Genomic DNA, 11,707 nt, shown 5'->3' with positions numbered 1-11,707 from the left:
GTGAATTATGACTTTTAGTCAGACAAGGGCAACTTAAAGGGAAACTAACCTTAGACAACTAAACATGAACTTAATATGGTACAACCGTACCACATATCCTTGGCTCTAATTAATTTTTAAACGGCAACACTGTAAAATTTAGGATATTAATAACCTATGTACTGGTTAGTATAATTAGTAAAATAATGAGACCAGCAACAATCAACAGACAATTATAGTGGAAAGGAGGGACGAATGCTGACTAGATTACAGAACATGGAAGTCCTTGACAATTGCTTTCGTAAAATACCACTTAATTTATTTGTCTCATGTTCAGTTGTACCACCTAAAAGAAGAAGATTTTCTACCTCCCGATTTGACAATTCGCTTTTGGTTGGTGGTAGTATTTCTTGATTCGGGTCCTAAAAGCACCGCATTTGCGCATCGGGTGGTCATACTGAACCAAATTCAATAAATCGGTCAGAAAATTCTTGGGCACTGGTGAAAGTAAGGTTTTGACTAACAATTGTATTAGCAAAGTTCGCCTGTGCTGACGCTGAAGTTTGGTTGCTGTCAAACCCACAGTAATTTGGCGATCTACGCGTGCGGTGGCAGGCTCTTTTGCTCAGGCGAAGTTACTACTTCAGGTGTCATCGGAATTGTTGAAGCGTTCGAAGGGGCAGAATACGGAAATCTTCGGTGGATACCGCTGAAGCGATGGTGGAGAGGGAATTAAGAGAGAAGAAATAAGGGGAGTGCGGACTTCGGACTTTTATTTCTCTGCGGATAATCGACAACAATACCAAAGTCACGCTTTAGCTGCGATCATTGCTGAGCTATCCGATTTTAGAATCTATGGATTTTTCAGATATAATGTCATCGTACAGAATAACTAGCTAGTGGGTATTACGATCCTCAAATATCCCAAATATTGTCACATCTGACATCTTTTCCGCACATCAGATTTTCCCGTTTCCCTGATTATAAGTGTCGTCGGGGTTCGCTTGATGACTGCTGACCCCAGTTCTAACACATTTGTGATATCCCTGACTGAATACCACTTAGAATTTACAGAGTGGGATTCGAGGTGCGAATCCAAGCTGTTACTAATTAGTGGGATTACCACTTTTAGTTTTGCTTAGCAATTGAGCTACGAATGTAGCTGTATTTTATCTGATGTGGAAATCCTCCTTGAATCCAAACAGATTCTTCTTATTGGAAAACAGAGTAGATTAAGAGCAACTGAATTAAGTGATGAAATTTAGGAGAATGAAAATGATAATAAGTGGGTGATGTGAACAAACTGAAAAGATGACTTATTAGTCGGCGGCAAACTTAACGTATGTGAATTATGACTTTTAGTCAGACAAGGGCAACTTAAAGGGAAATTAAACTTAGACAACTAAACATGAACTTAATATGGTACAACCGTACCACATATCCTTGGCTCTAATTAAATTTTAAACGGCAACACTGTAAAATTTAGGATATTAATAACCTATGTACTGGTTAGTATAATTAGTAAAATAATGAGACCAGCAACAATCAACAGACAATTATAGTGGAAAGGAGGGACGAAAGCTGACTAGATTACATAACATGGAAGTCCTTGACAATTGCTTTCGTAAAATACCACTTAATTTATTTGTCTCATGTTCAGTTGCACCACCTAAAAATAGAAGATTTTCTACCTTCCGATTTGACAATTCGCTTTTGGTTGGTGGTAGTATTTCTTGATTCGGGTCCTAAAAGCACCGCATTTGCGCATCGGGTGGTCATACTGAAACAAAATCAATAAATCGGTCAGAAAATTCTTGGGCACTGGTGAAAGTAACGTTTTGACTAACAATTGTATTAGCAAAGTTCGCCTGTGCTGACGCTGAAGTTTGGTTGCTGTCAAACCCACAGTAATTTGGCGATCTATGCGTGCGGTGGCAGGCTCTTTTGCTCAGGCGAAGTTACTACTTCAGGTGTCATCGGAATTGTTGAAGCGTTCGAAGGGGCAGAATACGGAAATCTTCGGTGGATACCGTTGAAGCGGATGGTGGAGAGGGAATTAAGACAGAAGAAATAAGGGGAGTGCGGACTTCGGACTTTTATTTCTCTGCGGATAATCGACAACAATACCAAAGTCACGCTTTAGCTGCAATCATTCCTGAGCTATCCGATTTTAGAATCTATGGATTTTTCAGATATAGTGTCATCGTACAGAATAACTAGCTAGTGGGTATTACGATCCTCAAATATCCCAAATATTGTCACATCTGATGTCTTTTCCGCACATCAGATTTTCCCGTTTCCCTGATTACAAGTGTCGTAGGGGTTCGCTTGATGACTGCTGACCCCGGTTCTAACACATTTGTGATATCCCTGACTGTAGAGATACGTATTTGATCCACAATTCCACTTAGAAATTACAGAGTGGGATTCGAGGTGCGAATCCAAGCTGTTACTAAATAGTGGGATTACCACTTTTAGTTTTGCTTAGCAATTGAGCTACGAATGTAGCTGTATTTTATCTGATGTGGAAATCCTCCTTGAATCCAAATAGATTCTTCTTATTGGAAAACAGAGTAGATTAAGAGCAACTGAATTAAGTGATGAAATTTAGGAGAATGAAAATGATAATAAGTGGGTGATGTGAACAAACTGAAAAGATGACTTATTAGTCGGCGGCAAACTTAACGTATGTGATTTATGACTTTTAGTCAGACAAGGGCAACTTAAAGGGAAACTAAACTTAGACAACTAAACATGAACTTAATATGGTACAACCGTACCACATATCCTTGGCTCTATTTAAATTTTAAACGGCAACACTGTAAAATTTAGGATATTAGTAACCTATGTACTGGTTAGTATAATTAGTAAAATAATGAGATCAGCAACAATCAACAGACAATTATAGTGGAAAGGAGGGACGAATGCCGACTAGATTACATAACATGGAAGTCCTTGACAATTGCTTTCGTAAAATACCACTTAATTTATTTGTCTCATGTTCAGTTGTACCACCTAAAAATAGAAGATTTTCTACCTTCCGATTTGACAATTCGCTTTTGGTTGGTGGTAGTATTTCTTGATTCGGGTCCTAAAAGCACCGCATTTGCACATCGGGTGGTCATACTGAACCAAAATCAATAAATTGGTCAGAAAATTCTTGGGCACTGGTGAAAGTAAGGTTTTGACTAACAATTGTATTAGCAAAGTTCGCCTGTGCTGACGCTGAAGTTTGGTTGCTGTCAAACCCACAGTAATTTGGCGATCTACGCGTGCGGTGGCAGGCTCTTTTGCTCAGGCGAAGTTACTACTTCAGGTGTCATCGGAATTGTTGAAGCGTTCGAAGGGGCAGAATACGGAAATCTTCGGTGGATACCGCTGAAGCGATGGTGGAGAGGGAATTAAGACAGAAGAAATAAGGGGAGTGCGGACTTCGGACTTTTATTTCTCTGCGGATAATCGACAACAATACGAAAGTCACGCTTTAGCTGCGATCATTGCTGAGCTATCCGATTTTAGAATCTATGGATTTTTCAGATATAATGTCATCGTACAGAATAACTAGCTAGTGGGTATTACGATCCTCAAATATCCCAAATATTGTCACATCTGACATCTTTTCCGCACATCAGATTTTCCCGTTTCCCTGATTATAAGTGTCGTCGGGGTTCGCTTGATGACTGCTGACCCCAGTTCTAACACATTTGTGATATCCCTGACTGAATTCCACTTAGAAATTACAGAGTGGGATTCGAGGTGCGAATCCAAGCTGTTACTAATTAGTGGGATTACCACTTTTAGTTTTGCTTAGCAATTGAGCTACGAATGTAGCTGTATTTTATCTGATGTGGAAATCCTCCTTGAATCCAAATGGATTCTTCTTATTGGAAAACAGAGTAGAATAAGAGCAACTGAATTAAGTGATGAAATTTAGGAGAATCAAAATGGTAATAAGTGGGTGATGTGAACAAACTGAAAAGATGACTTATTAGTCGCCGGCAAACTTAACGTATGTGAATTATGACTTTTAGTCAGACAAGGGAAACTAAACTTAGACAACTAAACATGAACTTAATATGGTACAACCGTACCACATATCCTTGGCATTAAATAAATTTTAAACTGCAACAGTGTAAAATTTAGGATATCAATAACCTATGTACTGGTTAGTATAATTAGTAAAATAATGAGACCAGCAACAATCAACAGACAATTATAGTGGAAAGGAGGGACGAATGCTGACTAGGTAGGTTACATAACATGGAAGTCCTAGACAATTATTGTTAATCGTAAGTACAAAGCATAAATTATTGCACAAAGTGGTGCGTATCCCAAACGGATTAACTGAATGTGGTTTACTGAGAGGAAACCAATTGAAGTTGAACAATTTAAAACTAAACACGTTCACAAATAAATGGCGAACTTCAACAGAAAATCAGTACAATTGTACTGCAAATCCAGATTTAAATTAAATAACTGCTAATGAAATAAATTAAAATTAAAACATTGAAGTTATAAGTTATCAACAATAGTTTACTTAGTTTTAAATTTGGTTTTCTGCGTCGAAGACGCTCATAGTAATCTCCCTTGCATAGTCGTCGTATTCGTAACTCTCCGGAGACCAAGATCCGACAGGGGGAGGTGCAGGAGGACTCACCACTGGAAGCTCAAAATCTGTTTAAGTTGCAGGAGGCTGTGACGCCTCTTCTTGGAGAATCGTTTCAATAAACGGATTTGCCGTCTTTTGTCTTTTGGAAGCAGGGGCAGAGTCATCGCTTATGGAGCACACTGAATTCTCGAAACCAAAATAGTCCGGGGCTCGTCGATTCCTTTTTGTTTTCGATGTGGAAGGCGAAGCAGTTGACGAGGTGACCGATGACGCAGCAATGGAGGATGCATTGGACATATTCAAATTGGCGGACGGCTTGCTCGAGCGAGTACTTCCTGGTTCTGGTTTCTTCGGTTTACGGGACGACATGGCCTTCGAAATGTTGCTGTTAGCGGATGAGACTCCTGAGGCCGCATCAGATTGGGTAGAGCGATGGCGAATTTTGATCTCCCCACGATATTTCTTTTTAAGGTCCTTTGTGTGTTGGGCTATTTTTTCTTCCGTGGTTTTCTCAGGGAAGAGGACGTCTTTGTGCTTATTGCCATAATTCTGTATTGCGTTCAGCGCGAGTGCCGAATTTCGCAATATCGCTGTTCCGCACACTTACCTCTGGACCTCCAGGTTCCTTAATAACTGTGGTCGTGTCAGAAGTGCGAACAACCGTACTGCCCGGGGCCAATGTCTCCCATAGACCATGAAGATCTCTTTTGGACCTCTTAGACACCTTGCGTGCAAGTTTATTTTCCAGTGACTTTTCCGACCGATGAATGGGGTTGTTTAGTCTCGGATGCATAATGAATCAGGACACCAATTTGTTCGTATCACCATTGTAACGACGTCTTGCATCCACTTGTGCCTTTTGCATCGCCTCTTCGATGAGGATGTCACTGCGGTCACCGGTCACCCATACATTTTCACCGAGGCAGTCCTCCACGGGAACTGTATCTGCGTCGATTCTTGTGATGAGACCTGGAAAATCAAATGCAATCTGTTTCTTGACTAAACATTGATTTTGATCAATATTTGCGACTTGTTTCAATTGTGTGAGAGAAAAGCTTAGTTTTGAGAAGAGATCTCGTCCAATGATGGGTCGATGACCATCTTCCACTACCGTTACATCAACGCCCGTGGTTATCCAGTCATTACATTTGATTGATGTATTAACTACGCCAGAAATCTTGATTATAACATTAGAGAAAGTTTTCAAGTCATGTATTTCTGGCGACTGTACCCAGTAGCTTTCTTTGCACGTTGAGACCACCGCGTTTGCGAGGCTTTTATTAATAACTGTGCACACGCTTCCCGAATCCACTAATGCTTTTGTCGTCGTATTCCCGATACAAATATCCAAATTCACCGGTTCCACCTCGCGAGTGTCGCTTTTAATTGAAATCGTCGCCACACAGTAATCAATATAGTCGTCAAAATCCGAATCATAGTTGGCGTCGTATATGCTCTGTTGTTTGAGTAGTCTGTCTATATTGTTGACTTGTTCGACCGCTGTTGTAGAGGGACCCACTGTGGCCGCCTCAAAAACGGAATCATCTACGTTATTTACTCTGGGTTTTGGTTTATAGGGAAGTTTAGGTTTGCGACAAACTTTTGCAAAGTGGTTAACAATACCACAATTTTTACAATTCTTTCCACGGGCTGGGCAATTTTGTCTATGCGAAGCTGACCATCCATAGCCACAGTTTGGACAAATTGTAGGCTTGACGAATTGGTTAGTCGAAGGGCGTGATCTATTCCATGATCCTTGTACATTATTCACTGTCGCACTGATAATTCCATTTGTTGACGTCTGAGCTGCAGTCCCAGATATTTTCAATTGATTTTGTATTCCCATTTCAATGTTCATGGCAACTTCTAGTGGCTTCTTCGCTGTTCTTGTCTCCTTTAGCAATTCTCGTTGAATTTCGCAATCTTGCATGTTTGCTATGAAGACATCACGAATGATTGATTCCTCGTGGCTTCCTAAATCGCAATTCAAGGATAGTTCCCGAAGACAACCGTAGAACTTTTCCACAGGTTCTCCCTTTAGTTGTTTCCTGGTGAGAAAGGTGTACCGATCGAAAATGTTTCGTTGTTTAGTAAATACCCTATCTAGACTTTCCCAAAGATCCTTTGTTGTTACCCGATCAATCTGGATATTCGGTTCTTGAGAACCAAATATTCGTCTACCCTCCATCCCCAGGCTGAGATACGTTAGGGAGACTGCTTTGTTATCACAATACTTCCAGGGTTTTTCACCGCATAATATACCTATGAGTTCTATTTTCTGACAACGATTTAGACACGAGTTCTTCAATTGCTCGTTTCGGATTTTTCGATCTCTTTCGCTCTGAGATGTACTGTTTTCAACATTATCCTCGTATATAGGCTCAGGAGGTAGGATGACTTTGTCTGGGGGATCTTCGAATAGAATGTCGATTGAAATACCCTCTTTTGCCATGATAGCCAACTTCAACATGATCTGCTAGCGGTCCCATCTCAAGGATGGTTTTAATGTTGGCTTCTCCCAAAAGGGTTCAATTCCAAGAAGTGCACGTTCTCTGGTTGCTGACTACGCCATATGATATCCCTGACTGTATAGATACGTATTTGATCCAGAATTCCACTTAGAAATTATAGAGTGGGATTCGAGGTGCGAATCCAAGCTGTTACTAATTAGTGGGATTACCACTTTTAGTTTTGCTTAGCAATTGAGCTACGAATGTAGCTGTATTTTATCTGATGTGGAAATCCTCCTTGAATCCAAATAGATTCTTCTTATTGGAAAACAGAGTAGATTAAGAGCAACTGAATTAAGTGATGAAATTTAGGAGAATGAAAATGATAATAAGTGGGTGATGTGAACAAACTGAAAAGATGACCTATTAGTCGGCGGCAAACTTAACGTATGTGAATTATGACTTTTAGTCAGACAATGGCAACTTAAAGGGAAACTAAACTTAGACAACTAAACATGAACTTAATATGGTACAACCGTACCACAACATTGTAGAGACCCATAAACTCTTCTGAGACCATTAAATTGCTTTTGACTTTCGAGACAATTTCAATTAGTTTTCAAAGATCTTAAAACAGATGGATGTACACAGAAACAAACAAATAAATAAAAAAAACTCACTAGGGAGCCATTGAGACCTGCATTAGTGGGACTTAGTGATAGAACATCTAAAAATAACTACAAAACTGACATAACCCAAGTGACACACATTATTGTTGAAAATATTGTCAACTTTGTTAAAACCTTTGGACTGAAGTTAAATCGCTAAGTAAACTCAAATATACTTCATTAGAGATTCAATGAGACCCGTAATTAATGAGACTAAGTGCGACTAAAACCATTAGTTGCCTACCATGGGGCTTAAATAACCGTAAAATTTCATCGCTTGAATAAAGATATCGCATTCAAAAGCATTTGCGCAGCAAATCAAGCAGCAGGAAAACAATGCCAATAAAAATAAACTCGCCGCACGAGGAAAATATTCTCTTAAAAACCAAAACTTAGTTCATATGCCATTTCTTTGCTCTACTTTAAAAACAGCTAGAAACAATTCTATGACTAAACAAATACTCGTTTCTGTTGCTATCAAGTAAATGAAAACGCTTAATCTTTGAATTGAAAAAGGTCAGCAATAACAGCCGGCTGGAAACACAATTGAGTCGATAACCATGAGCGCGAAAATCATGAGAACGAGTGAATGCTTAATTAAATACAACCACCCCAGCAATATCTTTAGTAATTAAAACTTTGGTAATAGAAAAACTCTATTTTGCTAAAATAATTGAAAGTTTACGCCATTTCTTTGCTCTACTGTAAAAACAGCTAGAAACAATTCTATGACTAAACAAAGTACTCGTTTCTGTTACTATCAACTAAATAAAAACGCATAATCTTGGAACTGAAAAAGGCCAGCAATAACAGCCGGCTGGAAACACAATTGAGTCGATAACCATGAGCGCGAAAACCATGAGAAAGAGTAAATGCTTAATTAAATACAACCACCCCAGCAATATCTTTAGTAATTAAAATTTTGGTAATAGAAAAACTCTATTTTGCCAAAATAATTGAAAGTTAGGAGGTTGAAAGCTGCGTTTCAAGAGCCTTTATATGGTACCACTTTAATTTTTCTATTTGATATTAAAATTTCCCATTTGGTCTGGAGAAAGCCTGCCTAGCATCGATATTCCGCAATTTCTAAAGAAACGTTGGAACATTTAGCAATTAATGCATTCTTGCTTCCACGAACAAAAAACGTCAACGACAGATATGGTGTACTAACCCTTGGGATGTCTTTGCCATTAAGGCCCCAACATGTTATTAAACCACTGTTTGTCATTGCGAGGATGATTTTGACGCAATTCAGAAAAAAACTGAAGACTGTAAATTGTGCTGTGTTTTTCAACTGAGAAAAATTGAACAGTTTAACAGTAACTAACTTCGTGTAATTGCGTGGTAAATTCGGGTATTGCTGTTTTGTCGGTCGGTTTTTCTGTGCTAAATATTCTGCCAAGTGGTCAATTAAACCATAACAAAACTCTTTAATTCAAAACAAAGATCCATGTAACACAAAACGTATCAACAAAAAGAACACAAAAAATCAAGAAAAGGACGCCTGAACCTTAAGGCTGCCAGTTCTGCGTTTCAACAATCATATTTCAGCTCACCAAAAAATAAGTTTTATCAACAAGCATACTGGTGTTAGGAGCAAAGCAAGGAGCTGTTGCAAGTTAAAGGTAGAAAGTTTTCGACATTAACCAATAGTTGAACCTGGTTCCCAGGGCCGCAAAACAATTACAAAAAATTTACAAAAATAAAATTGAAAGTTTTAAAAAAGAAATCGCTTCGTGAAACTTCGTGAAATCATAATGTTGAAAACATTCTATTGCTACTGGAAGCTATGCATTAACCTATAATAAAACCCAAGAGGAGGCCTCCTGGCCCCAAGAGCTGGAAAAATTCGAAAAAGCGACAAAATTTTAAAAGACTACGAAAAAAAATCGCAAAAATAGTATAATTTTGCGTGCTTATGGTTGAAAAATGATGTAACAAATGTATAAAAAATAACAAAAATTTTCGAAAAATAGCAAGAGTAGGCATCATTTTGCGTGTTTGTTTGCAGTAGCAGAAAAATAACTAACAAAATGGTCATAAAAAATATGTCAAGCAAAGAGCTTTATCAACTTTTACAAAAGTCAATTTAAAACTGGTCAAAGAAAAAACCTATAAAAATGAAAAAGAAAAATTTCAAAAAAGTGCACCATTTTGGTCTCAAAAGCTCCTAAGAATGACATTTTGATCTTTAATTACGACCTTCCCAGCACCTTCACCACTCTAAGCACTTGAACGACTGCAAAAACCCAGCAGAATGCCTCTAATGAAACTTGATGATCGCTGAGCTTTACCTGTTTATCCCATTTTGAAAGCTCAAAGTCAGGGAACAAGGTGTGAAAACATCTTACAAAATGACAGAGCACCAATACAATCCAAAACCAACCAGCAGAAAAACAATGGCAAAAAACTTAACTCGCCGCACGATGAAAATTTTCTCTTAAAAACCAAAAAATCGTTCATACGCCATTTCTTTGCTCTACTGTAAAAACAGCTTGAAACAACTTTATGCCTTAACAAAGTACTCTTTTCTGTTAATATTAAGTAAATAAAAACGCTGAATCTGGTAGTTGAAAAAAGTCGGCAATAACAGTCGGCTGGAAACACAAAGGAGTCGATAACCATGAGCGCGAAAATCGTGAGAAAGAGCGAATGCTTAATTATATACAACCACCCCAGCAATAGCTTTAGTAATAAAAATTCTGGCAATAGAAAGACTCTATTTTGCTAAAAAAAAACAATTGAAAGTTAGGAGGTTGAAATCTGCGTTTCAAGAGCTTTTATATGGTACCATTTTTATTTTTCTATTTGATATTAAATTTTCCTATTTGGTCTGGAGAAAGCCAGCCTAGTATAGATATTCCGCCATTTCTAAAGGAACGTTGGAACAATAAGCAATGAATATTCTTGCTTTCACGAACAAAAACCGTCAACGACAGATATGGTGTACTAACACTTGGGTTGGGATGTCTTTGCGATTAAGGCCCCAACATGGTATTAAACCACTGTTAGTCATTGAGCGGATGATTTTGACTCTATTCATGAAAAAAACTGAAGATTGTAAATTGTTCTGTTTTTCAACTGCGAAAAATTGAACAGTTTAACAGCAACTAACTTCGTGTAATTGCGTGGTAAATTCGGGTATTGCTGTTTTGTCGGTCGGTTTTTCTGTGCTACATATTCTGCCAAGTGGTCAATTAAACCATAACAAAACTCTTTAATTCAAAACAAAGATCCATGTAACACAAAACGTATCAACAAAAAGAACACAAAAAATCAACAAAAGGACGCCTGAACCTTAAGGCTGCCAGTTCTGCGTTTCAACAGTCATATTTCAGCTCACCAAAAAATAAGTTTTATCAACAAGCATGCTGGTGTTAGGAGCAAAACAAGGAGCTGTTGCAAGTTAAAGGTAGAAAGTTTTCGACATTAACCTATAGTTGAACCTGGTTCCCAGGGCCGCAAAACAATTACAAAAAATTTACAAAAATAAAATTGAAAGTTTTAAAAAAGAAATCGCTTCGTGAAACTTCGTGAAATCATAATGTTGAAAACATTCTATTGCTACTGGAAGCTATGCATTAACCTATAATAAAACCCAAGAGGAGGCCTCCTGGCCCCAAGAGCTGGAAAAATTCGAAGAAGCGACAAAATTTTAAAAGACTACGAAAAAAAATCGCAAAAATAGTATAATTTTGCGTGCTTATGGTTGAAAAATGATGTAACAAATGTATAAAAAATAACAAAAATTTTCGAAAAATAGCAGGAGTAGGCATCATTTTGCGTGCTTGTTTGCAGTAGCAGAAAAATAACTAACAAAATGGTCATAAAAAAATATGTCAAGCAAAGAGCTTTATCAACTTTTACAAAAGTCAATTTAAAACTGGTCAAAGAAAAAACCTATAAAAATGAAAAAGAAAAATTTCAAAAAAATGCACCATTTTGGTCTCAAAAGCTCCTAAGAATGACATTTTGATCTTTAATTACGACCTTCCCAGCAC

Source organism: Convolutriloba macropyga, chromosome 2 (genome assembly GCF_964194025.1).
Source record: "Convolutriloba macropyga chromosome 2, txConMacr16.3, whole genome shotgun sequence".
NCBI lineage: Eukaryota > Metazoa > Xenacoelomorpha > Acoela > Convolutidae > Convolutriloba > Convolutriloba macropyga.
The sequence above is the reverse complement of the archived record's forward strand: the minus strand, read 5'-3'. Positions refer to the sequence as shown.